Source organism: Myodes glareolus, chromosome 3, assembly GCF_982192425.1.
Source record: "Myodes glareolus chromosome 3, mMyoGla1.1, whole genome shotgun sequence".
NCBI classification, from domain to species: Eukaryota; Metazoa; Chordata; class Mammalia; order Rodentia; family Cricetidae; genus Myodes; species Myodes glareolus.
The window spans coordinates 17,404,645-17,410,644 of record NC_142028.1 but is presented as its reverse complement, the minus strand read 5'-3'; positions in this window follow the sequence as shown (position 1 = coordinate 17,410,644).

Below are 6,000 nucleotides of genomic sequence, written 5' to 3'. Positions count from 1 at the left end.
GTGATTTGGCTGAAGATACAATGTTGATAGGCAACAAATCCCCTGATTTGTTGGTCGGGATCAATATCATCTATAAGTGGAGATGTGTATGTTCATCAGCGTTGCTCCTGCCCTCCCTGGGGAAGGATGGCTCTGGAGCTGGAGGGCTATTGAGACACTTCCATTCTGTGCAGAGTTCTTTTGTTTGGAGACAGGGTTTCTCTGTGTATCTCTGACTGTCCTGGAACTTGCTCTGTAGACCAGGCTGACTTCGAACTCACAGAGATCTGCCTGCCTCCGCCTCCCTGAGTGTTGGAATTAAAGGCATGTGCCACCTCTGCCCGGCTTATCCAGTGTTCTTAACTGCTGAGCCATCTTTCCAGCCCATGAACTTCCTTTTGGTTGTTGCCTGAGATTTTTTTCTGTCACTCCAGATTTAGAGTTATGTAAAGTAGTTACACAAATCAAACAGTTATGTGGGAATTGCTACCCCGAGTTATATCTCCCTGCCCCCATTTGAGGTGCTTATCTGCAAAGAATCTTAACTTCCCTCTGCTCCTGGAGTTGGATGAGGAAGTTTGAGTGCATGTGATTATTCCTTGATCCCTGCTGGGTTCAGGTGACAGTCCCTACTGGAGACAGGTGAAGGTGGAGTGCATGTGATCAGTCCTTGACCCCTACTGGGGTCAGGTAAGAGTTCCTCCTTGGGTCAGGTGACAGTCCCTTCGCAGCCCCCTCCCCATTTGGTGCCATGGTATAAAAGCTAGCCCCAGCAGAACAATAAACGAGCTACTGTTTCACCTCAACCTCGTGCTCTGTGGATTTCATTCAACCTGGACACCCTCCGCCGAGACTCGTGGTTCCAGACCGTGCTGGCGCGGTACAGTTACTGATAATAAATCATAGATAAATATATTTTAGAACAAGTCTGTTGTTACACATTTAACTTCATTATTTACTCAAGAAAAAAGCAAATTTACCATGTTAGTGAGGTATATATGCTTAAAGGATATTAAATCTTGACTGGGTATTTGATACTGCAGAACAAAGAACACCTTCAACATTTTTATGGATGGTAGATATTTTGATTATGTAATCACCAATACCAAAAATGTCAAGTCACATAAAAAAATCATTCAAAATCATGCTTCAGAAATTGTTGGAAATTCTATTGAAATTTTACTTAATTATTTGCTTTTGAAATCCAAGTCAGCAGGTGGAATAATTTTTAAAATGTTTTTAGGGTCTGGAGAGATGGCTAGGAGCTCTTGTTGCTCTTGCAGAGGACCCAGGTTTGGTACCCAGCACCCACAACCATCAATAGCTCCAGTTTCAGGCGATTCAACACCCTCTTCCGACCTTCCCAGACACCAGGCGAGCATGTGATGCACATACTATTTGCCATCAAAACACTCATACATGTAAAAATTTTAAATTGTTTTTATATTTATGTGTATATATATATATATATATATATATATATATATATATATATATATACAATGCACAAATATCACGGGCGTTTTCCTGTCATATTTTTATAACTGGACCAATTATGCTGTCGCTTAACCAGAATGAATATCCCATTGCTCAATGAGTCTGCATAATGCTTTGACTCTCCTTGGTCTTGTTTGTTTTCCCTATGCAGAACATCCTGTCTCTGGGGTGTTAGCTGGTCTTAAAGATCACACGGAGTATGGACCTTTGTGCTTTGCTGACTGTGCAATCCCAATGGGGGAACACATGTTAGAATCTCTAGACTGGACAGCTTGGCTTTGGGTCTTCTTCCATGGCGATTTCCTTCAGATAACTTTGAAAGCACACAGGAGGTGCCAACTGCTTCCCCCGCAGTGGTGGGATCTCAGCTAGAGAGGTGCCGCGACTGTTTTCTAAGTTTTCAAAACAAATCTTGAAGGAGAGCAGGAGATTCTCTTGCTTGGCTATGAGAGGCACGTGGTTGCATGTGCTAGATTTTAGTCAAACCCCCGCTGAGCAAACAGCATCTGCCCATTGCGTGGGCTGACCGTTGTAAGCAAAGCAGGGATGGTCTCTTCCTTAATACTTACAACCATCCAGTCCTTTACCTGAAATGGTCCATGAAGGCGTAGGAAGGATGCTTTCATGATAGGAGAAGTAAAGCACAAAATTAGCCCTACTTAGTCAAGATGCCTTTAGTATACACCTTCCAACACCGCAACTGACAGGAGCTGTAAAAAGGCCAAATATTTTTGCCCTTTAATTTTGCTTTTATATTTTATTTTGCTTCTTATTTGTGTGTTTGCTGTTCTTTTCTGGTTATAAAACCATATCCCTTGGGGATGTACTCCAAAAGAGAACATGTTCTTTGAGCCATTTGGGCCATCTGTATACATTATGTGTCCCCATTACCTGAAGAAAGTTGTCATTGTGATTGGTATCACACTGATAACCGGCCTGTGTCACCAGGTTGGACTTTTGTCTTGTGAGGTCAGACGTCTTTGCCAGCCAGCCTCCTGAAGCAGCAAGTACCTCTTCCTTAGCAAGCGGTTCAAGCCTGTCCTCTGCACAGCTGGAGGCTTCAAGCCCACACACTTGGAGTCCTCTTGGAATTTCATCCGTATTATCTTTCCAGAATAGTTTCAGCACAAATTATCAGAGAGCCGTGAAATGAGGGGATTCTTAGCTACTTCTCATTTTATGAGACTGTATTAAAATTACATTTCCAGAGAGGCGCGTAAGAAAGAAAACAGGAAGAGCAGAGAGAAAAGCGCCCGAGGGGAGAACAAAGAAGGCCCAGCAGGAAGAAGTGAAAGGAAGCCGGAGGAAGGAAGGGGGAATTGTTGCTAAATCCTCACTTTTCAAAAAGGCATAGCAAGGAGCGACGCTTCAACTTTGGGGAAAACTGCATCACTATGTACGCCTTTTGCAACCTGTTTTGTTTGAAACAGTGTTTGCTAATATTAACAATGGTGTTCCCTGAACATCCTTCCCTGACCACCTTTGGGGGATCGTGTAACTGAGATTAGGATTCCTAGCGGATGGATTCGCACAGAATTCAAGCCTTTATTAGTTCCCTTTCCTGTGGCCTGTGGTGAGCCAGATCCCGAGCAACTGACTGCTCCCTCTTTCAGACACCAGAAGCTCCCAATTTAAGCATTCATTAAAAGTGTTTACACCAGCACAGGCTTGAAAATCTGCCCTCAAGGGCGTGGTGCCAGGAGATTCTTACTGACGCAGAAAGAGGGGACATGTTCCAGTGCCAGCGTAACTGCCTCACTGGGCAGGAGGGCACATTCCTTCCCAAGAATATAGTAGGCCTTTACTGAGGTCCGGTGAAATCGCGCCTGGCTCTTTGCCTGTGTGGGAATGAACATCCTTAATCCACTTTCCTAGTGAGGGAACCAGCAACAGAGCAGAGCAAAGTAGATTACTCTGAATTGCTTGAAATAACCCGTTAAGTGCTAGAGAGTCCTGTTCCCCAGCCCTGTGTGCAGCTTCATTGCCACAACTGGGTACACATGGTCGCTGCAAGAGCCAGATGCTGTGTGGGTTTTGTTTTTGTTTTTGTTTTTTGTTTTTTGTTTTTTGTTTTTTTTTTTTTTTTTTGTCACGGGATATTTTGTTGTTGTCCAAGCGGCTTCCAATTTACTATGACTTTCTGGTAGTCCCACCTCCACCTCCCTAGGCATCTCCTTGCCCAGTTTTATTTGGTGTTGGGAATCGAACCCAGGGCTTGACGTACATTAGACAATCACTCGACCAAACTGAGCCACACATTCTCAGTGACACTTTTTGGTTTTTTGAGATAAGGTCTCCCTATATAGCACCGGTTGTTTTGAAATTGTCTGTGGAGACCAGGTTGACCTGCAGCGATCTGCTTGCCTCTGCCTCTAGAATGTTGGAATTAAAGACATGTGTCACGACACTGGGCCTCAGTCACGATGTTTTCATACATCCAGAGGCTCGATTACTGGCGCCTGCAGTCAAAACAGATCTGATTCTTCCCTAGATTTGAAATTATTTTATAAACCAGCTCAGTGATGCCCAAGAGCTAACTATGAGATGTTAGGATTCCTAGGTAACATTTATATTTAAAATATAGCAACACAAACATTTGCCTTCATATGGGTCTCTCTCTGTTATTGTTGTGTGTATGTAACACACTTCACATTTTTCTCTAAACCTAAACATTTCCGAGTGCACAGGACAGTGAGATTTACTAGGTCTCTTTGGAAAGTCACAGGGGCTACTTCCACTGATGCAATGTAGGAGGCAGATTTCTGGGTCCCCTCCTCTGCCAGGTAGAAGAAGAAAAACTAGAACCTCCACTGCATCTGCTTTCAGAGACCCTCCTTCCACACCCAGGCCCCAGATTTCTCTTTTTAAAAATGCATCCAGCCCACATTTTCCTCAGAGTCCGAGGACTTGACCCCTGGAAGCCAGCTCTCCTCTACACTCTGCTGAGGGAAGAAAGAGCCGCAAACTAGCAGAATGATGTTTGGGGTGCATATCTGACAGCTCACAGGGTTCCGGCCTCGCCAGGTCTCCCCTCCCTCCCTAGAGGGTTGTGCTGTGCAGCTCCCAGGGGCCCCAGCCCATTGCTGGGAGTGGCTCCTCCCAGATGTGTATTTCTTTTATTATCATTATCATCAAATGAGTGATGGTAGAGGTGGGAGGGGGAAAACATGAGAAACTGATGTCATCTTCATCACATCATCAGTTTCTAATGAAAAATCTGGACAGTTTTACCTTTGCAGGGGTAGAATTCCATTCTCAGGGACTAGTGAAGAGCGAAGTATCATCAGTGTGTGTGTGTGTGTGTGTGTGTGTGTGTGTGTGTGTGTGTGTGTGTGTGTGGTGTGTGTGTGTGCAGTGTGTATGTGTGTGTATGTGTGTGTTTTCCTCTATCATCTTAAATAACTTAAAAATTCTCTTTCTATAAGATTTAGGAAATGCAGACATATAACCAAGCACCACTGAAATTTCCTTATATAGCTTTTACCACCTAACTTTATGAGCATTCTCTTGGCTGCCTGCTGCCCATCCCTCTCGACTTTCTTTGGAATTTAAGTTTCAAGAATGTGGGAATCCAGTCCACTCCTGTAACCCAGTTCTTAGCAGGCCTCAGGAAAGGCTGTTGCATAGTAAATATTGGTTGGATAAATGAATAAGTAACAAGAGGCATGCGTTGGATTGGAAGATGTCAGGATTGGAAGAGAACAGCACCAACAGAGTTCCTGGGGGCTGGCAGCCACAGCGACTTCACATACCTTCTCTGAGAGTTCACTTCTCTTATTTAGGTTCATCTTTGGGAAATGATCATTGTAGGTCATATTGAATGATCACTGTGTACAATTTTATAGGTTCTATATCAGTCATTCATTTATTCAGGGTCTCATGTATCCCAGGCCAGCCTCAAAGTCACTTTGAACTTGTGGTTCCCCTTCTGCAACAAACCAACTGCTGGCATTTTAGGTATCACCTTGTCTACAAGTATTTATTTTTATTTTGTCTTCTCTCTCTTTTCTGAGATAGTCTCAGTAGCCCAAGTTGGCCTTGAACTCACAGCAATCCTCTTGCCTCAGCCTCTCAAATGTTGAGATTATAGGCATGATTCATTTCACTTTGGCTGATACATGTATGTCTTGCCTCATGTGTATACCAGGCACCTACTGTTCCCATTGCATTCCAAGGAAACAGGAAGGGAAAAGGTAGGTATATTGCCCAATGTCAGACTGCTAGTAAGGAGAGCTGGTTAAATGTAAGCACCCAGGACCTGAGCCTGTGGGATTAGAGAACTCTGTAGCCCCACCCCCAACTCTGAGATTATGGGGAAAGTAATGCAGGGACTCTGTGAAGATCAGGTCCCTGGCTTCCACAAAAGCCTCCTGAGGAGCAAGGTCCAAATGATTATCATATGGAGATTGGAGCGCAAAGTCCTTAATTCCAAGATTTCCTCCAGCAGGGAGGACAATCTCCTAGGGCAAGAGAGCGCAGTTAAAGACCCAGGATAGCTTGCTGTCAATCAGTACCCCCACATTC